Source organism: Ictidomys tridecemlineatus, chromosome 8 (assembly GCF_052094955.1).
Source record: "Ictidomys tridecemlineatus isolate mIctTri1 chromosome 8, mIctTri1.hap1, whole genome shotgun sequence".
In the NCBI taxonomy this organism is placed as follows: Eukaryota; Metazoa; Chordata; class Mammalia; order Rodentia; family Sciuridae; genus Ictidomys; species Ictidomys tridecemlineatus.
The window spans coordinates 97,193,851-97,216,356 of NC_135484.1; the positions used below are offsets into that span (position 1 = coordinate 97,193,851).

At 34.0% G+C, this 22,506-nt stretch overlaps 1 protein-coding gene across 4 annotated transcripts in view; it reads left to right on the forward strand.

Annotated features, from left to right (window-relative positions):
* The window catches only part of Hmgcll1 (3-hydroxy-3-methylglutaryl-CoA lyase like 1), a 157,856-nt gene that overhangs the window by 118,998 nt on the left and 16,352 nt on the right, over positions 1 to 22,506 (forward strand). The window lies entirely within an intron of this gene.

A 22,506-nucleotide genomic window follows, 5' to 3' on the forward strand; every position in this document is an offset into this window, starting at 1 on the left:
CACACACACACACACACACACACACACACACACACACACTTGCATGCTATCCATAAGGGAACTTTAGAGCTGCTGTGTAAATATATTAGGATGTGAATGTGTAGACAGGAAAATTATAATTACTATATTCTGACTTGTGCCTAAATAAATAGATGGCCACCTTCAAGATCAACAGATTGTAGGAGTTGTCTCTACCTTGCAGTAGTCATAAGGTGCACAGAGTGGTAGTGAAACAGGGCCATGATCTGCACTTCTTGTTTCTTGTCACCCCATGTTTCATGTTGAGTTGGTCTGCAGATTGCTTCCTGCTTCATGTAGCATGCTCCCTTACATTTAAACTGCTGAGTTGTCCATTATAGCAGGCTTTTCTCTCTTTTTCCAGATCTTTCTACTTCCACTAAATTCCTCTTTTGAGATTAATAAATTTGTTCCAATTTCAGAATATTACCCCCAATATACTGGATTTGAAATTCAGAAAACAAATTAGAGAATAAAGGAAATATTTACAATTAAACATAGGTTTACATAATTCCCTATCAAATACATGCTGTTTAAAACGTTTCCTTTTTTTTTTTTGCTACAAACATCCTTTGTAGTCTCTCAATAAAACAAATATGCAAATAAACAAATTAATTAAAGGAAATAACACAGAGCTACTGCTCTTATAAACTAAGTCATGTTTATTTTTCTTCTGATTCTACCTATAGTGTGTCAGCTCCTGAAAGGGAAGTGTCCCAGCAGTTATAAATAGGAACTCTGGAATTTCAGTATCTGGAATTAAGTTTTGACTCTGCAATCTTGGGAAAATTACTTTTCTATGTTTCATGCTTCTTCATATGTAAACTGTTGTGAGGATTAAATCATGGCTTCTTCGAAGGAGTGATTTAACTGTGGGTATTAATAGCTTCTACTTGTGAACCGTTGTGAGGATTAAATGGATATAGGCGCACATCAGACACTGGGGGTTTTAGCTTTTCTTCTCCTCCCCATTAATTCCATTTCCCAGCTGTGAGTAGTCTTGCCTCCATAGCAGAATCAGGAATATCACTCAATCATTCCGTCTTTGGCTTTTTCCTCTCAGTACTAAATATGAAGGATAGGTAGGTATTTTAAGTGGATGTGGCAGTGTGATGTTCTAAGAACACTTTTTTGAATCTCTCACAGGAAATTGTCATCTATCAAGTACCTTCTATAAGGTGTGGTCCTTTGCCAGATGCTAGATGTAACTGGTTATCTTAATATCATATACTTTGATGCTTGGAAGTTCTCTGTAGACACTACTATCATGTTTCTTGGCAGAATGTGTATGTTGTTAATGTAACTTTATAGTGGTATGCATGTGAGATGATATTGGGTGGTTCATTTTGAACAATTCAAAAATCACAAATCCTGAATTTGTTGTTCTGTCATAGTGTGCATTGTTAGGACTTAAAAGTTTAGAAACCCTTTTGTGACTCTATTGCACATTTAATATAAGAAGTAGATCCCAACTCTTGCTAGGCTGCCCTCTGCCTGCTGTTATAGCCCCCTTTCTCATGCTTCTTTTCACCCCCACTTTCTCTGGGCTGGGGGCCTTCACACAGACTGTTCTGTTGGTGCGCTTCATCTCTCTCAACCTCTTGACAACCCAATTTTAAGTCACAATGTGTAAATACTTACTGAACCCACATTTCTGGGCTGTACTGCCAAGGCGCAAGACAGTCCTCGCTGTAGTGCCTGCTGTTCACACAGCATTTCCTCTGCCCAGTTGCACATTGTTATTATACTGGTGAGGGAGGAGAAGACTGAGCTTCATGATCCAGGTCTCTACTACAGGATCTAGCACATAGTATATAATCAGTGCTTAATATCTGTCTTCAAGGAATGACTACAAACTGTCAAAATAGCTCCAAAAGAAACACTCCATTTCTTACATCAATAAACTGTTTTTTTTTAAAGCTGATTTCCTTATGGAATAGTAGATGGTTACTTGATTTCACAGTACCTAAGGATACAAAAGGAGCCGCACACCTGTACTCAAAGGGGATAAATTGAGTGTCTTTGCAAAGAGACTTAAATTTCAGAACTCTGTCTTTTTTTAAGATCTGCCAATTTCCTTTGAGTTCTTATTCTCATCTGTAATTCAGGTCTAGTAGGAATCAGATATAAAGTAGATCAGGAATGAGATATTATTCAGTCAGGTAGCATGACAACTTAGTACTTTATGTTTATACATAAGAAACCAGGACTGACACTTGGTTGAAACATTTGCAAAAAAAATGTGATGAAAATATTCACATAGAGAAAATATATTTCATATTATATGGTGGCTATATAGTTGAACTATAGGCATGGGAATCTACAGAATAAATATTTTTTACATGTGTGCAAGAATGTCTTAAAGTAAGATCTTTATTAACTGAAGCCAAAATTTTACTCCAGAAATACAGCTACTAAGGAAAAAAGCAATGTCTCAAGTTGTGGAAGAATTAATCAACACATAGGCAAAGATTCCAGGCAGAAAAGACATTTCAGTAAGGACAAGGAGATTTAAAACAGCATGGGAGAATGCATAAGAAATTTTATATTGCTGAAACAAAGTTCAAGAGAATGAACTTAAAGAGAGTTGTAAAGTTACATATTTCAAGACAATGATTAATGAGTCTGGGTCAGATATTCTGATGTCAGATCATCAGAGACCTCAGTAATAATGATAATAATCTTGGACTTTATCCAACAAATGATGGAGCCACAAAGGGTTTTAAGCAGAGAAGGGATTATTTAGATTTGTACTTTAGAATAGTATTACTGGTGTGTCTATAAAAGGCAGATTTCCTGTACATAGGACAAAACAATTCAGATCATAGAGTCTTTCAGTAAATCTATCAAGAGATATTAAAGGTCTTGTGTGCAGGGCGTGCACACTACAGAAAGGATCAGAGCAGATTGGAAATGTGTTTTAAGAGAAGAGTAGAAACCCATGACTAAGTATGGAAGGGAAGAGAGAGGGTAGAAAAAGATCTAAGTCATGAGCTCGGTACATGGCAGGTGAACAATGAACAAGGTTTAACACATGGATCCAATTTAGTAACTGCTATAACTGTCACCAGAGCAGAGACACAGGTCTAAACTAAGCCTGGGCAGTGGAAATAAGAGATGGAAAGCACAGTGGTCATTGAGAATTGCAAATTAGCTCATATATTATATTATATATACACATACATATATATATATATGTCTGTGTGTATACTTATATGTATATACATATATATGTGTATATGTGTATGTATATGTGTGTGTGTGTGTGTGTGTGTGTGTGTGTGTGTGTGTGTATATATATATATATATACGGGACTTGGTCATCATTTTTCTGTGGCACCTAACAAAGCTCTTATTTCTGATTGTCTCATTCCATGCCCTCAGTTATGACTATTCTAAAGTTTCTTTCTGATCAAGTTTTCTCCTGCATGGTCATTGATGTTACCTCTTTATGAGTCAAAATATTTAAATGCATGAGGCATATTCTTGATCAGATTTCTACCTTACTCCCCATAAATGTTTATTGAGTAGGGGCCCTCTAGGCTGCAACATAGGGCCTAAGAAACACAGTCATCAATATATCTTAGTAAAATTGTTCACTTCCATTACTAGTAGAGGGTAACTTCAGTGGTTTTTGAGTCTGACAGTTCTCAAAATAGATGGATATACATGTAACTGTAAAACAAAAAAAAAAACTTAAATGATAACAAGAGATGATTTTAACAACTCAGATTTTAAGCTGTTAAAAGCAGAATCTATTAAAGATGAATACAATATAACCTAGTAAGGTTTATACCATAATGAATGAAAGATTTGTGCAATATCAAGGAATTGATCTAATCAGAATATTAATAGATTAGAGAGGAAAGCATGTCTTAAATAACACAGAAAATCTAAGAAAATTAAATACTCCTTCATAATAAAATCTCTTTAAAATTAAGAGTATATTAGGAACTACTTGGAGCTCATAAGAGATCTGAGCTAACAAATAATCAACATTATACTTAATGTTGAACTTAGAAACAGTATCAATTTCAAAAAGCAAACCAAAAGATAAGTTAACTACCATTTCTTCAACATTTCAGGAGCTTTAACCAATGGAGTAAAGAAAGAAGGAATAATGAAAATAATTAAAATAAGAAAATGTTACATACATTTTCAAATGTTCTCATTTATGTATGCTAAAATTTTTGGATCTTCATATAAACAATCATATCACTTGCTTAAGAATAATTTTTGTGTGTGTTGTGTGTGTGCATGTGTAATAATAGGCATATATACATATAATGTATATATGTATAAATAATATAATGTGTGTCTATATTAATAAGAGAATTTGGTAAATTTTTAGGCTAAATTATACAAAATAGTAGTGTTTCTGCAGAGAAACAACAACCAATAAAATTATAATAGAAAAAAATTATCAAGTTTGCAACAAAAACCATAAAGTACTAGAAGAAACCAAATGTTTTAAAATCAACTACTATGGAAATTTTTGTTATAAAACTTGTATGTCAAAATTACAAAATTTACTGAAAGTATACAAATAAATGGCTAGATATATAATATTCACAGATGAGCAAGTTGAGACTGGACAGAAAGAGAGGGTAGGAGAAGGCTTGAGCTCTGAGTTCCAAAACTCTCACACTCTTAGCAATTTAGTTTTACTTCTGGCAAGTTTTAGAAGCTCCAAGAACATTGAGAAGGAAGAAATGTTGTTTAATTGTCCATCTTGACTATGTTATTAATTTGAGTAAATTTGAGCCACATTCAGAACTGAATGTGAAGCCCATCTATTGCCATATGATTTATTTGTATTTTGCAGAATTTATTAGGAGGCTTTACTTATTAAAAATTATCCCCAGGTGGGTGTACAGAAGCTCAGTAGTAAAAGCATTTTATTAAACTCAAAAAATAATTAAATCCCTAAAAGTCACATCAGTCGGTGTTGTATCTATAGGACAGTACTTTTACATCTTTCATTTGTGATCCATTTTAATTGATTTCTACTTGTATTTAAGAGTCTCGCATTTTTTATTCTCTAATATTCTTGTAAGTTTTTTTTAAAAAGGAAATCATCTTTATGAAAATTTAATGACATAAAAAGCGTTTATATTTTCAGTTGATTTTATATATTAGCAAATAAAATAAATTTAATTCTCTTTAATGATAATATTTTTCACAGTTACTGTCCCTTGATACATGTGCCATAAAAACCTTCTAATTTTCATTCATAATCAGCAATTTTCTATTTAAAATTTCAAGTATATGAATAATTAAAGAATGAAACAAGCTAAAATTATAAAATCATTTTAGTCTAATCCATTGTGTAGTTCTTGATTTCCACCTGTTTTGTATTTTTTTTCCTTTTTATGATCTTTGTACATACAGAATATTATTACCCTGGAGATAAGGCCCAAAACATTCAAAAGAACTTGGAAATATTTTATCCTGAAAATATATCCCAAGTGTTCTCTCAGGAAGGCAGGAGTCGGTGGAATAGAAAAAACGAACAGCTCAATCAGAAACAGATCAAAAGACAAAGCTCACTTTCTTTCAGTGATGATTCCATTTGGAGAAGTGCTGAGGTTTTTAGGGGGGGAATAGATATTTGGTTCTAAATACTTGAAAGTCTGCAGTTGTATCAGTATTTTACACACAAAGTTTCATTTTTCATTGCTATATTTTAAAGTGTTTGTATCAGGATATGTTTTATTGTCTTATAGGAGCTCTGAGATTTTGCATATTTTAGCATAACTTTTCTGAAATTTTCTCATTAATAGAGAGTTCTTAAGGAAACTAAAGCACAAAAATTAAATAACTTAATCATGAAACATGCTTTATTTCATTCACTTAAAAATCACTGCACAATTATATATATCATAAGGGATGCTGTTTCAATATTTCTCTTCTCAGGTAAAGACTATACGAACTTGACCCTCACAATGTAGCATAATGTCTTTGTAAATTTTGATCATACATGCTGTTATGTCTGTGAACTGATCTTTGTACCTTACATGCACTTTTTTTGTGTAAACAATGTTTTAATTGAGATAGAGTTGTGTTGTGTTTATATGTTTTACAATTAACTAATTCCAAGAAGATAATTAACTGAAATATATAGCAGCATTATAAGATGTATCTGATTCATGCTTACAAAATAGGAATTTTGTATATTCAGTTTAATCTTTTATGGTTTTAAAATAATTCTTAGACATATTATGGCAGGTTATCCAAGCATGATAAAGATCACTGGCATTTCATTGATCATTTGCATGCTCCAGTTTAGTCAAATTTGAACAAATTATAAGACTCTCTTGACATAATATATAGAGATTATATTTTGAAACAAATATCTTGAGGAAATTACAACTCTGTCCCACCTCTCTTCCCTATTAAGAGGTAGAAGGAGAGTTGCACGGAAGATGGAAGGAGACCCTCATCGTTATACAGAATACACAGAATACATGTATGATGTTGTGATGAGAAAAAGAAAAAAAAAAGTGTGTCACATTAGATTCGATAGAGAGAAATGATGGGATGGGAGGGGAGGAGTAGGGGGGATAGGAAGGGCAGCAGAATAGAATAGACATTATGATTGCTGTATGTATATAGGTGACTCTATGACCAGTGTGATTCTGCAATCTGTACAATTAGAAAAATGAGAAATTATACCCCAATGATTCAAATGTATGAATTGCCAAGATCATTGTAATGTCATGTGTAGCTAATAAAAAATAATAAAATTTTAAAAAAGGAATTGGTGAAGAAAAAAAAAGAAATTACAAAAACTCTGTAATTATTATTGAAGATATAGGGGTTGAAAGCAGATATGTGGGAAAGAAGAATTTTAGAGATCATGAATGAGAAGAGAAGCTAAAATGTGGTAAAATTTAGAAAAACATAAAGTCCAGGGGTGTAACATGTGAGCAAAACATGGTCAGCACAGGAAGGAAGGAAATTATTTTATACACAGTTGTGACATATTAAGAAGAGAGTATTGAGAAAGGCAAGGCATGAGGACAGTAGATAGTAGTATTGGACATAAGAAGTAACTATATTTCAGAAAACTCAGCATAGAGAAGCAAAGTAGTCTTTCATTCTTTTTAATTTCACTCTTCATACTCTTTAATTTTTTAATTATGTGGTATTTTCATATTCTTTCTTGTTGATTTTAATTAAAAAAAATTTTTCAGTTGTTGATAGACCTTATTTATTTATTTATATGTGGTGCTGTGAATAGATCCAGTGCCTCACACAGGCAAGCGCTCTACTAGACACTGAGCTACAACTCCTGTCCTGATTTTAATTTTTGACAGTTTGTATTACATAGAGGCCACAAAATGGTATGTGTGTTGGCTTATCTGATGGAATGGAAAGATTGGTTTTGATATGCAGCATTTGTTAGGGATGTTGTTCACATGGACTCCAAGAAATCACACAAGCCATCCTGAATTGTATTCTTACTCGCTTTCCCTACAGTTTAACTTCTGTCTTCTAAATGTTTTAACTAGTGATGTGCTTTCAAGTCCTTCTGCCCATCTGGGAGTTTTGTAGCAGCCAGCATGATCAGTATTTTTTTTTTTAATTAACTGTCTGTGTACTTCTTCCGTTTATTTCAGTCCAAATAATTAAATTGAGTTTACTTATATTTAAAGTAGAAATTATTCCCTTGAAGATATGTTGCTTTAATTTTATGATGCTATTTTTTTTAAGTTCTGATGAAATGATGATTTCCTTCTGTTGTATGAAGAGTGATTTTAATTTCAGGTAGAATATCAAAACAAGCCACTCTTCAGTAAGTAAATATAACTAGCCAAAATATTAATAATCCTGTCCTCACCATGTTGGCTATTCTATTCAACCCTTGCTATATTTCAAAATTATCACCATCTTCCCATATAATATTTGATTGGAGTACTCCCAACCCCAACCCCATCCCTCATGTTGAAAAGCAGGCATTGCTAATTGGTTCATTATTAGCCAAAACTTTGTGATAGAAAAAATATTTGATGGATATAGTATATTTTCATTTGAGGAATTATATTGTGACTTGCCTTTCTTTTTTCACTTTAAAAAATTTTAAAGCACTGTACATGTGTCACTCATAGTTGGAGATTGCAAAAAGTCAAGGAATGGATTAAATGTTTCTTCTTCTCCTTCTCTTCCTCCTCCCTCTTCCTATTCTTCCTCCTCATCCTCCTCCCGTTCTCCCCCCCCCTTCTCCTTCTTCTCCTTGTTCTTCTTTGTGCTGGAAATTGAACCCAGAGTACTTTATGAACAGCATCCCTGGTCCTTTTTGTTTTTCTTTATTTTGAGATGGGGTCTCCTAAATTGCTTTCGGCCTCACTTAGTGGCTGAGGCTGACTTGTTGATCCTGCCTTGGCTTCCCAAGGCACTGGGACTACAGGCATGCGCCACTAACGGCCCACATGTTTCTTCTTTTGAAGAAACAATTTACTCCTAAAATTAAAAAAAAAATCTTTATTTCTTTAAAAGAATGTCTAGACATCTAAAAAATATATAGTGTATCATTATTAAGATACATGGACAACAGCTCATGAGGCTGAGACAGAAGAATCATGAGTTCAAAGACAGCCTCAGCAAAAGAGAGGCAATAAGCAATTCAGTGAGATACTGTCTCTAAGTTAAAATACAAAAAATAGGACTGGGGATTTGGTTCAGCAGTGTCCTAAATTCAATCCCTGGCACCTAAAAAAAAAAAGGTGCAGAGTCACAAGTAACAACATTTGCATTACAAATTAATTCATTGTATTTCTTTTCTGTTTTGTTTCTTTGTTTTGTTTTGGTATAGGGGATAGAATCCAGGGCATACATTCTCAGCCCTTTTTATTTTTTATTTTGAGATAGGATCTTGCTAAGTTGCTTAGGCCTTCACTAAGTTGATAAGGCTGACATTGAACTTGAGATCCTCCTGTCTCAATCTCACAACCCACTAGGATTTATAGGTATTGGTCATTCCTAGCTCAATATATTTCATTTGAAAAAAGTGTTCCTACCATAGATCAGATCAGTGTACACAGTTTTAAGTATGTATTTATATATGTGAATTTTTTCCTAGCAAGAGGATATTATATTTTTTTTCAGATTCTTAGAGGAATCTGACTCATAAAGCACTTAAAACTTTGATTTTGAAAAAAGACCCTTTTTTTTTCTTGAAAAGCCTGTGGATTTATAACACAATAAATATTCATCTCTTTTTGTTGAACAGGCATTTTAGATGTTTATTTAGTTTATCAACAGGATAATATATTGGAAACAAAAATATGCTAATCTTTAGTCAACAAATATTTAGATTTTCTGCCTACCTCATTCAAGACTGTATCATGTCATAGCCAGACAATATTTGCTGGGTGAAAATGTTACCACCTAGAAAGAATTGTAAGAAATTTAAAAGGAGATTGAAAAGCATCACTTATTGACTTTATAATCAGTAGAGTAACCATGAACTCTATTTTTCCCCTGTATTTTTTAAAAATAATACTTTTATAACTTTAAGAATAAGACTCTGAAGAAAACTACTTCAACAACTCACTTTTCAAATGTGGAAAAGGGGTTCAAAGATATAAAGTAACTTTTCCAAAGTCAATTATTTAGTCAGTGAAGAGCTAGAAACAAAACTTAATGTCAATTGCTATTGTGTTTGCTCCACCAAAACCCATCTAGTTTTTAGTGTTTATGTAGATGTGTTTAGTGAAAAGGGACAATAATGTGATTAAAATTAAATCTTAGTGTTTTGTAAGATTTCATTTGTTTGCCATTTTTATCTAATAGAGTAAAAAGAGCTGTTTGTGTATGTATATGACACAGTTTAGAACTAAATACCAATTTGAAAATAAAATTTGGAGTTTTATATATATTAGAACTTTTTGCATATATAGCTATAGTACTATATTGAACTTTTTTTGTACTAAGATTTATATTTCTTATATCCTTAGTAAGATAAACTGCCTGCAAGATTCTCAATTCTATAACATTTTTAAAACATGGCTGGCTATATCTTACAGAGGCATGAATGCATTTGTTAGATAGCTTACAAACCTTGATATAAATTCCTCCTGGACATGTGAGATAATGTGAGTAATTGATACCAGATTAGGTACTGGTCTGAAATAGTGAGCAAGAACAGACATACTTCTACTAAGAAACTCAATAGTACTTACAGATGTCCCATAAACATGAGCTGGGAAGAAGATCCTATAAAAGTCAGAATTCTAAATTAAACAGTTACTACACAATATGACCAAAGCACAATCATATACACAGTTAGATAGCTAGATACTGATATACATACCTATATATTTGTCTGTAGATACATTAAACTTATTCAATCATATATATTTGAAAAGTGTATTTTTGTATCTATATTGCCTATATTTGTGTATATGTATACATATATACAAGTATATACACATATTTACATACAGACACATATATAGGCAGACATATATTGTAATGCTGTATTAAAATTGTATTCTAGTGAGCATCTAGAATTATTTATAATACTACATCTTACTCTTATTTATATTTTCCAGAGAGGGTTACACATAGAAGTCATTTAGTGAATAAGTTTTAGTAAATAGTTAATGAGTGATATTTCAGAATAACTTTACTAAGCTATCTAGCAGGAGGGATCCAGTGTTATATCAGGGCTAAGGTCAAGTGTCATAAACAGGAAATTACTATTAAGAAGCTCAGTCACTGGTGTTGTTTATACTTCCTTAATTACTGTTCTCCAAGTCTATCTGTGCCTGAAGAATTTTTCTACTCTTCAAGGCCAAGTTCAAATGTCATCAACTCCATGAAACCATCCTTGATTAACCCAGCCTGAAATAATTTATTATTAAAAGAGCATCCACTCTTTTCAAGGCATTAGTGCTGATCTTGTTCATTTTTGTTGATGGTGTTTTCTTCTGTAACTTTTTTGGATGCATTGAGGTCATACATAATTGTGGGGTTCTTGTTGCATATTCATACATAAACACAATATAACAATATAATTTGATCAATAGCACTCCCCAGTAGTGCCTAAAATAGTATTGTTTCTGTCACTCCTGGAGATTAGCAGCAGCAAGAAGCTAACACTGCAATAAGCAGTGGGGGCCCCTAGGCAGCATGGACCAAGGGAGAAGGCAGTGCTCCTGGACCCCAAAATATAAACACACCAGGAGACCATGATGGCCTGTCCATCATCAGCAGAGGGCATTGGAAGCCACAGGGGAAACACAAATCTGCTGAAGATACCACCTAAAACACACAGAGAGGATGAAAATATCTCAGCTTCTTCTTCTCACTAGAGTCTTCTCTTGGCTGAATCAAGGAGGATTCAACCTGATATGGAAGTTTGGGGATCAGCTTGCAGGGATCAATCTGTCCTCTGTGATAAAGAGCAGAGAAAGGCTGGACAAGAGAGAACAGGTGCTTGACCCCCACAGGCTGTTCTTTGGATATCAGAGACCTGGCACCTTTCTTGCTCTTGTGTGGATGTTGAGACTCTTAATTTACATTCTTACCCAGATAAAAAATATTAGGTCACATCCATCTGGTTGTGTCCGTGATAAGTATTTAGTGTGTTTTCCTGAATACTCCATAGGTGAATTTTCTTTTAAATTACCTAACTAGTAAGTGAACTAACACTTGAATTTGACTGAAACCTAAAAATTCTTATCTGCTTATATATTTTCTTTTTTAAAGGGTAGCATTGGATTTTAGATATTTTAAAGTATTAGAATTTTAAAAATACTAAAACATTACAGGTTAAATAGAAGTTTTTATAAGCTTCATGGTAGCTTTACCACAAACAGTAAAGATTCAATGAGAATCTTCATGGTTATATGTATTCTGAAGGCTTACATGCATATAGGCTTCCCACAAACTCACAGTATCTCAGATTTGTCTGTCTTCTCTTCAGACACAGAAGTATTGATCTATCCCAATAACACTGGTGCCCCTAACTGTAATAGCTGAAGTCCTTAACATTTTAAAATTTTATTTGACTATATTTAAAATGTTATGACTGCATTAGGTATTATTGAGCAAGCTAAATTCAATATGCATTCATAGAAAGCCTGAGGATTGGGTGCTTAGAGGCTATCAAAGCTGATGGCCTCTCTCACTATAGAAGGGATTCCTTCTAGAACTTATAGGTTGTCTTTTAGTTCTCAAGTGACACAGAGTGCCACCCATGTAAGTGTGGATAGCATTAAATGGCTAGAGAGTCATCCCTCACAGTCAACTAAAATCTACCTGTTTTCCTCTGGAATTATACCGAGTATGTCTACTTTCTTGACCACATAATTATCTTGAACTAAGGGAGTACAGCTCTCTTTTTAAGATAAGTATGCCCTACTGCCACTCAGATGGAATATATCATGTTTTTCTAATATATTGGTTTCCTCCAGACCTGCTTCAACTCCTATATATAGCCATAATGATATCTACTTTTGTTTTGTATCTTATTTGTATAACTGGCTTCAATCATATTGTTTCTGAGGGCTTCATCTGACCTATTTCTTGGGTGAGAGAAAAACTCTTATTATTTCACATGCACCCATCCCTCTTCTTCCCACGTGGTACTCAGTGCTTAGAAAAATTATTACCATTGATAACGTAAATATCTATTTAGATATTTTGAGCAATGATGGCTCTATAGTTAGCAAGATCTTTGGTAAATCATTTAGAAATCTTCTTGAAATTGGGCTCTCAGAAATGAAAAAAAAATGTGAGTGAAAATATTCATATAGTGAAGTAGTATTATAAAATATTTTATAACTCATAGTATATCTAATAATATACTATAAAATGTTCATTTTAATAAATCTTGCAGCTTAAATTTCCTCCCAAATATATACTGATAAATCATCAAATGCATGTGTAAATTGTCTTACTTTTCATTTAAAATGTAGCTCAAATTTCTCCAGCTTCTTCTCCCTAAATTTGGAGAGGATTTAAACACCATCTTGATTGGTGAGGGTCTTCCTGGTCTTCTTTCTTAGTTCTCTCTTCTTGTCCCTGAGATGCAGCTGCCCAGCTGATTCAAGCCTCCGTCTTTTGATGGCACCCCAAACTTGCTCCACACCCTACATTTTCTTGGTAATGATCACCAGTGCCCTTTCTGTCCTTCTGGGGGAAATGAGAAGTTGTCAGATGCTTTCTATTTCATGTTTGATTATTCTGTTGTGTTTAAGACTGCCTGAGGCTACTTTCCATGATTTTACCTTAGCCTTTGCTTCCTGGGATCCCAGTTAGTGGGTGTGAGGGTTCTGAGTTTTACTTACCCTTTTAACATACACCATTAGAATCAAGTCCAGACCCATCTATTAAAGGTCTCCTCTAAACCTATATGGATTTGCTGTCACCCATTACCTGCAACCTGGTATACTCAGGAGATGGGGAGCCTCATGATCTCCTGAGGGAATTATAAATCACTTTATCATACTTTTTAAATTATTTTACTGCCAAATGAAGAGCAATTATCTAGGTTACAAGAAGATTTAGTTATCAATGTGAGCATTTTCAAAGTCCTTTACCTCCTTAACAAGATTCCTAAAATTCAAGAAATAAAGCCAAGATTCAATAAGTAGGACTTCATCAAACTAAAAGTATCCACAAAAATGTGAAGAGAGAGCTTACAGAATGGGAGATCTTTGCCAACTGTTCCTCAGATAAGGTATTATATCCAGAATGTATAAGAACTCAAAATCTTGACACCAAGTAAGCAAGTAGCCCAATGAAAAAGTAGGCAAAAGAGCTAACCAGACACTTCTCAAAGAAATACAAATGGTCAACAAATATATGAAAAATTGTTCAACATTTCTGGCCATCAGGGAAATGCAAATCAAAACTACTTTGACATTTCATCTCACTCCAGTCATAATGGCAATTATCAAGAATATGAATAATAATAAATGTTGGTGAGGATGTGAGGGAAAAATATATTCATACATTTTTGGTAGAATTGCAAATTAGTGCAACCTCACTGGAAGGCAGTATGAAGATCCCTCAAAAAACTAGAAATGGAACAAACATGTGACCCAGTTATCCCATTTCTTGGTATATACCCCAAAGATCTAAACTTAGCATGCTGTAATAATAGAGCTGTAATAATAACATCGATGTTTATTGTAGTATAATTCACAATAGTATAGTTGTGGAACCAGCTCAGATGCAGATAAATGGATACAGGATCATACTATTTATATACCATGGAGTTTTATGTAGCCATAAAGAAGAATGAATAATGACATTGGCTGGTAAATGGATGTAACTGGAGAATATCATGCTAAGTGAAATAAGCCAGATCCAGAAAGTCAAGGTTTGGTTGTTTTTTCTAATATGGAGAAGCTATACCAAAATAAAAGAAAAAGGTGGGGGATCCTATGAAAATAGAAGAGAGTTTAGTAGAGCAGAGGAATGAGGTTGAGGGGGAAAGAGGAGCTATGTGCATATATAAATATATAACAATGAATTCCACATTTACATATATATATAAAGCATTAATTTGAAAATAACTGTAAATAAATAGAAGGAAGAACAGTAGAACAGAGGAAAAGGAACAGGGGGAAGGGAGGGAGAGGGAAAGTACTGGGGATTGAATTGGAGCAAATTATATTTCATGCTTATATAATTATATCAAAATGATCCCCAGTGTCGTGTAACTGTAGTACACTAATAAAAAAGGAAGATTAAAAAAAAACATGAAATCACTAGAAATGCAAATGAGCAAGTGAAAAAGGGCATCTAATCAAAGAAAAAAATGAATTAAAGTTAGTTTTGAGCAGTCATGAATATTTCAAAAAACATATGGTAAATATCCAGTTTTCTATATCTAATACTTTCGAAAAAAGCAATTTTCACCTGACACCAGGGTTGATTTTATGTTCCATCTCAGTTAATGTGCCATCTTCCACTACATGTTAAGTTAGAAGTCATAGGGCTTTTGTTAATGACCCTTCACTTCCTTCAGTCCTTCCTTATTCTTTTATATACTATTTTTACCTCATAAATTCATCTCAAATATATGACTTAATAAAGTTCTTTTTTTTTGCTTTACTTTAATACTCACCACCAAGGACTTGATTCATTGCACCAATTTTCTATATAACATTTCTACTTACAGATTTCTCCATCTTTTCTCCATATTAACTTTGCTTCCTTGATGGTGAGATCTGTGTAAAACAAAGTGCTGGTGATGTCATGATTACTCATAAACCTTTAACCTTACATAAATATTTATTTCTTAGACGGTTTAAAATTCATGCCCTCCCTATAGAAGACATTCAGGGCCTCTCATTATCATAAACTGTATTTTATCCACAATGGAGCTCCTACAATAAAGTCCCATTAAATATTCTTAGTACATCCTTGATGTATTCATTTTAATATGTCTTTTTATAGTCCATTCTTTCTATATAAATATTCTTTTCTTCACCACGCTCCTGCTTGAAATAGCAAAAACCCTGATTCAGAGGCAAACTTCATCAAAATGTTTACACCTTACCTGCCACTTTTCCTGTCTCATTTTTGCTCCACCACAAGCTAAAAACTAACTGCTATTTCTGAATAGCTTTGTTTATAATTCTCATAAGAGCTACTGCATTTTAATTTGTATTATAGTAATATAGATTTAGAAATATCTTTTCTGGCAGATCATTAACTTTGTGATTTGTGTTACTACTCTTGTTTGCAAGTGAAATTAGACAACTCAATACACAATATGCAAAAGGGGGGATTTATAGAGGGGTATCTGTATCTTACAGAACTCATGTAGGGGTATATGTATCTCAATAACTTATGTAGAGGTATTTTATAGAAACCTCTTTGAGAAAGTATGCAGACAAGTTAATACCAGAAATTTGGAAGGAAGTCTTTCTTCCTGATCCTAAATCTCATCTTTACCTAAAACCAAACATAACATTATCCATAATAATGTTAAGCAGTGTCTCATTTTTCTCAGTTATAAAATTGAAATGATAATAATAATATCTGCTCTTAGGATTTGTATTTAAAAATTTTCCCCCATAAGCTATGTGTTAGGCAAGGTAGCAATGTTCAGAGGTGAAAAGATTGGATCATAAGAGCTGCAACCTCATCAGTAGATAAATCCACTTGATGGTTTAATAATTTTAATGGACTACTGGCTGGTAACTGTAGGCAAGTGGGATGTGGCTGAAGGAAGTTGTTCTCTGGGGCCTAAAACCATATCTTTCTGCAGCTCCTAGCTCTCTCTCTGCTTCCTGGATGCCATGAGTTTATCAGCTTTCCTCCAATGTGCTTTTCTGCCACAACATTCTGCCTTAACCTTAGGCCCAAGGCAATGGAGCCAACTGACCATGGACTGAGACTTCTGAAACCATGAGCCAAAATAAACTTTTTCTCCTGGAAGTTGTGCTTGTCAGGTAATTAGGTCACAGCAACAAAAAGTTGACTAACATACCTATTACTAGTATTCTTGTGTAGTTTAAACTACATTGTATAGCTATCATTAAATGCTATTCTTTTACTTATTTATTTATTTTTGTACTGCTATGGATTGGAGCCAGGTCCTTGCACCTACTAGACAAGTGCTCTACCACAGTGCTATACCCTCAGCTCATTAAATTTATGTTATTTAAAAAGCAAAGATGGAAAAGGAATAAAGTTGGACCTCTGGAAGGACTAAAATGCTGTCTGGAATTTAGGCTTCATTTCTCTCGTTCAACTATGCTTTATTTCCCTTTTTACTAGATTGAATTTCTGTGTTCCCCATTGCTCATGGAAAGAGTTGTTTGCCCATAGCCCATGTGCTGTACATCTCGCCTCTTAGGTAGATGGATTCTGTGTCTCTGTTCCAAATCTGGGGAGGAGAGTGTGATTGACCCAATTTAGGTCCAATCAGCTGCAGCCAGGATTAATAAAAAAAAAAGTCACCAAGCAAACACTTTCCAGAAACCCATTTTTATGAGAAAGTACTTCCAAGAGAAGAAGGTTCAGGGAGAAAACAAAATAGGTAATGATTCACTCAAATGTTTTATAAAATTGTTGTATCCTCAGAAATGTAGTTCTCCATATTGAATTGTACCACATTTAATTATTGCCATCATATTTGCGCTTGTCTTGATATTACATTCATTATAGTTCTGTACATATCATTTATTCAATTGTGCTTTCAAAAATCTTTGAGTAATAAGCTGTTATGTTCTAGGTCCTGTTCCATGTACTCAAAGTTTAATGGAGTGACATAGAGTGAAGTTCTGGTCATCATTAAGCTAATTTAAATTGGTTGTTGCTTTGACTTTTTCCAAAAATTTGGTGTACACGCTCTCACAAGGTCTCTCTGGTTTGTGAATATGGGTTACATTGTTATTCTTCATCAGAATCACTATATTTTCAATTCTTTTTTAAATACACTTTCTTCTTTTCACTTATTAACATTTAATTGTATTCCACCACATAAGGGAGGCCTCCCACTAGCATCCATTTAGGAACAACCATAGAAATTCCAGAAACAAGAAGGCCATGCTATAGATCGTTCTATAACTGCCACCTATGGAACTTCAGGTAAGCTCCTAAAGTTCTTTGTAAGAGCTGTGGGGGCTTAATTTCTTTTTATATCAATCAATCAGTATTATTTCTATAAGGGCTTTGGGCCTAATTATTTATTTGTAAAAATCTGTGATTTGCAGATTACTATGAAAAATATACAGTGGCCTCTCTCAAGATATTATTTACACAAGTTCTTTATGGCTGAATCTCACTTTCTTCCTCATCCCCATTATCATTATTTCCATCCACCTCTCTTTGTATGTGCATTGAAAAGTGTTGAGCCTAAGAGAAGTAACTATCAGGGAGCCAGAACATAATCGACTTTTTCCTGGACTCTTTAACAGATGAACTCAATTGTTCTGTTTTTGAGAGGATTGGTGATTTATTTTTCTCAAAAGCTTCAGGGTCTTCGTTCCTTTCATTTATCTCTGTACCTCTGCCTGTCCTCCCTTTTCACCCCAGTTAAAAGGATATTTTTCTCTATTAATTTCTTGGTTCACCTCCCTTTTCTACCTTAATCCCCAACCCATACCCATCTGTAAGGATCTTCATTGCTAATTTTTCTCTTTAATGTATGATATAATTCTTCACTTCAATTAGCTCTGTCCTTTCTGGTTTCCAACCTAAAGGCTTCATGTAAGCTTACTGCCTCTCCTTTCATATATGAACCCTCCCTGTTTTTTTAACCACTTTCTTATTCATTTTGTCACTGTGTCCTCTGTCTGCCTCTATATCCTTGTAATATACATTTTAAATCCAGCATTTTTCTGGGGTGCCAAGACACAAGATAAGCTCTTTTTTTTTTTTTTGAAAGATCTCACTGGTTCCTTAACAAATCTGTGAATCAGTACTATTGCTCTCATTTTAGGTTGGGGGAACAGAGAGGTAAAATAACATTGTCAGGATCACAAAGTGGACAAGTGATGGACCAAGTTCAAATAGATGTCTACCTTCCCAAACTGATCCCTTAAGCACTAGGCTCTATAAGCTGCACTTGTTTTCAAACCTATTGTGAGTTTTACTCTGACCTGCATGATGCTGAAATGACTCTTTTCAATATTTGTAATTAGGTGAATTTCTCAGCTATTATGTTTCTTAACTATGTGCAGCATTCTTCACAGGGGTTTGAGTATTAAAAAAAAATCCACCCTTTGAACTTCCTCTTGAACTTCTTGTCTCTTTCACTAATGCATCTTCCTTCTTCCGTTCCACAAAAGTAAGAACCCAGCACCATGACTGGAGTTTCTGCCATTCTTACTCCAGACAAGTTCCTTCAGAGAGCTCAGAAATGGGTTGTCTAGATAAAATCAGTTTTTTTTCTTATTTTTAATTGCTCTAAGAGATAGCTGCTTTAAGGAAAAGAAGTACCAATGTGTTATGGTATTACCTATACAAAAGTAAAAAAAAAAATATGGAAACAGTAGCCCAAAGGATGGGTGGAAAGAATTGGAATGTATTGTTATAAGCTCCCTTTCTTACATGTGATGCAGTATTTGGAGGTAGATTGTAATTGAAGATGTATATTTACAACTATTAAATAATTTAAAGAAGACAAAACATTAAGTCAATCGGGGAGATAAATGGATTAATAAAAATATTCAACTAATGAAAGAGAAGGAATGAAAAAGGAAAAAAACAGCTGAACAGCTGAGAGTAGTGGTGTACACTGGTAATCCCATCGATTTGGGAGGCTGAGGCAAGAGGATCATCACTAGTTCAAAGCCAACCTTAGCAACTTAGTGAGGCCCTAAGCAACTCAGTGAGACCCTGTCTCTAAATAAAATACAAAAAAAAGTGCTGGGGATCTGGTTTAGTGGTTAAGGCCCCTGAGTTCAATCCAGATTAAAAAAAAAGAAAAGAAAAGATAAAACAAACAAAAAAAAACAACAAAAAGAACAGACCAATGGAAGAAATGGAAAGCAGCTTTAAAAATACAAGATTTAATCCAAACTTCTCTTGGTGTCTGAGTTCTAATTGTATTTACTGATATCACACTGCACCCCCACATGTATAATGGCTTGAACACATGTATGTTTTTTTTTTCTCACTCATGTAACAGGCCACTGCACATGTTCCTTGTCAATGGGCATCTGCCTTCCAGCTGTTTATTTGGGAAACCAGGCTTCTTCCTTCTTTCGATTCACCATCTCCTAGGGCCTTTGTCATCTGCCTTTGACTATTAAAGGAAGAAGGCACATGGTTTCTGAAAATACCCTTTCTAGAAATGGCCTGTATCGCTTTGCTCACATGCCAAGAAGACACAGTCACATACTCACTTTTAAGGACAATGGCAGTTCTGTGATGTCATCTAGCTGAGAATCCCAGAAGAGGAAGAAATGGGTGTTTGCTGAAGAACTAGCACTACCTGAAATACCTCAACAGTCAAACCAAAAATTCAGAGATTGCCAACCTCTTTTTTTTTTTTAAATCCATAAGTCATCTCAGAATTTGAAACAATACATATATTTGGGTTTTACATGAAAAAAATTAGGTTTTGGCATAGAACATTGAAATCTGCATGTTAACTAGGGACCTCGGGAAATTCTGACACTCAGATGTTCTCATTCTGAGACTGCACAAGGCAGGAGGGAGTCTTTGGGACTGGAGCAGGATGTATTGACATCTGCGATGTTTCTAGGATTAACTCTAGTCTCTTGCCACTCAAGAGTGTTCTGGGGACCAGCAGCTTTGGCATATTTTAGGAGTTGGAAATGCAGCATCTCAGGCATTACCTAGGACCCATTAAGTAAATTAATATTCTCTTTAAAGATTAAGAAGCAATGATCTGATTATTTTATGCCAGTGTATTAGAAAACATGGATTGCTACTGAAGAAATGAAGATAGGAGCAACAACATGCATTCAAGAATAGGCAAAAGTAGATAATGCTGAAAGGGAATCATCTAGAGAATTTGAATTGAATCCAAGAAATGAGAGCCTGAGTATACTTTGGGGATTATTGTACTGGCAGAAGAAAGGAATTATTATGGAAGAAGAATATATATTTACTAATAAGGTTTGTTTTTGCACAAATATGGCAAAAATGAGCACTAGTCCTATTGCCAAAATGAAGAATGCAATCCTGACATTGAAACTAGGTACAAATCCCAGAGCCTCAGTGAGAATCCACTTATGGTATGTATTCATTATACAGGATTGAAAAAAAAATCTAGAAACACAAATGAATTGGACCTAACATAGTATCCTGTTCTTTTATCTTCCATTTTCTCATAATCATTTTCCCAAACGATTAAATGTTCCTTGAAAATGTTTAACTATTTCATACTATTTTACACATCTTAGTAACTATTTCCCTCTTGTTGTATATTTAACTTAAGGACTTATTCCCACTGTTAGAAGTCAAATTACAAAGAATGTCCATCCTTAGGAGTAATATTACAAAGAATGTCCATCCTTAACCATGAATCTATCTCAACATTGCTGGCTATTTTCTTGGGCTAGCTTCCTAGAAATACAAACGCTAGGATAACAAACACTTATTTTCTGTAGTCTCTTGATAATGTTCCTAGGCTGTATGGAAACTTTTCAGAAAGTTGAAGGAAGTCTCATAAGAATATAAAGTCTTTTTGGCTTTTGATTTTTCAATAATTTCTTCTTAATTCACACTCTGTTGCCTGGAGTTGTTTTATGAGTTGAATGAAAGCATGCATGTAGTGTTTAGTCATGTGCCTGGCACATAATCAGTCCTTGAGAAGTATGAACTATTAATATTGAACAATAGTGCAGACTTGTTCCATTCTTATTCTGTCTCATACCAACCATATAAAGTCTCAGTTTCCTCATCAGTAAAATGGGCATGTATTACCAACTACTTCCTATTGATTTTGTAGAGCTTTACCTTATATGAGACATATGATACAATGACTGATAAAATAAGCATTTGCTAATCATTTATTATTTTCTTAGTCTTAAATGAAATTGGGAATTTTCTTCTAATATATTCTTTTCATTTCTTATCCCTTCTATATACACACTGTGTTTTCTATTTGAATGTGAATGCTCCAAAAGAAAGTAAGAAAATACAGGGGTAGTGTAGTCCAGCGAGGCTCAGGAGGCCATGGCAGGAGGATCACGAGTTCAAAGCCAGCATTAGCACTTAGTGAGGCCCTAAACAACTTAGTGAAACCCTGTCTCAAAATAAAAAATAAAAAGTGCTAGGGATGTGGCTCAGTGGTTAAGTGCCCCAGGGTTTAATCTCTGGTACCAAAAAAAAAAAAAAAAAAAAGGAAGAAAATAATCTCTTTTGTGAGGCCAGGAGGATTCAAGTATTTAGTAAAACCTTTTTCCAAAGGACAAACATGTTATAGAAAAAGCATTAATAATGCTTTATGTTATCTTATTCCTGAATAAAACAGTGTGTGTGTCTTTGTACCTCTATCTTTGTGTATGTGTGTTGTGTATGTGTGTGTGTGTAATTGTTTACTTAATTGCAATTTGTGCTATTAACCCATGTTTACTTAATTGTTTATCAATTTTGATATATACTTCAGTTTTAAAATTCTGGGCATTATTTATACATGCTAACTGGTCATTGTCAATGGCTCCCATAGCATGATATGTTCTCTATACACTTAAATAACACAAAGACTCTTTTTCTTGGGGTTACCATTGCTCAGGGTATAATAATGATTTAGGGTACTGGTTAGAAGCATCTCTAGGCAGGATCTGTGCTTATTGTAAAAGGTGTCCATCTGTCCTGGCCACTGAAGACTAATGTCCCATGTATGGGTAATGCTATTCCTTTTTTTTAGAGGAAACACCGGCTTTAAAGACTAAATAGAAAAGGAAATATACTGAAAAAATGATTAACTTTAACCTCCAAATGAATAATTCCACCATTGGGATTTTTCTTGCTATTTTAAATTAAATCTAACATTACAGATTTTTAAAGAAAATTTTAGGATAAAATAAATAGACAACTTTT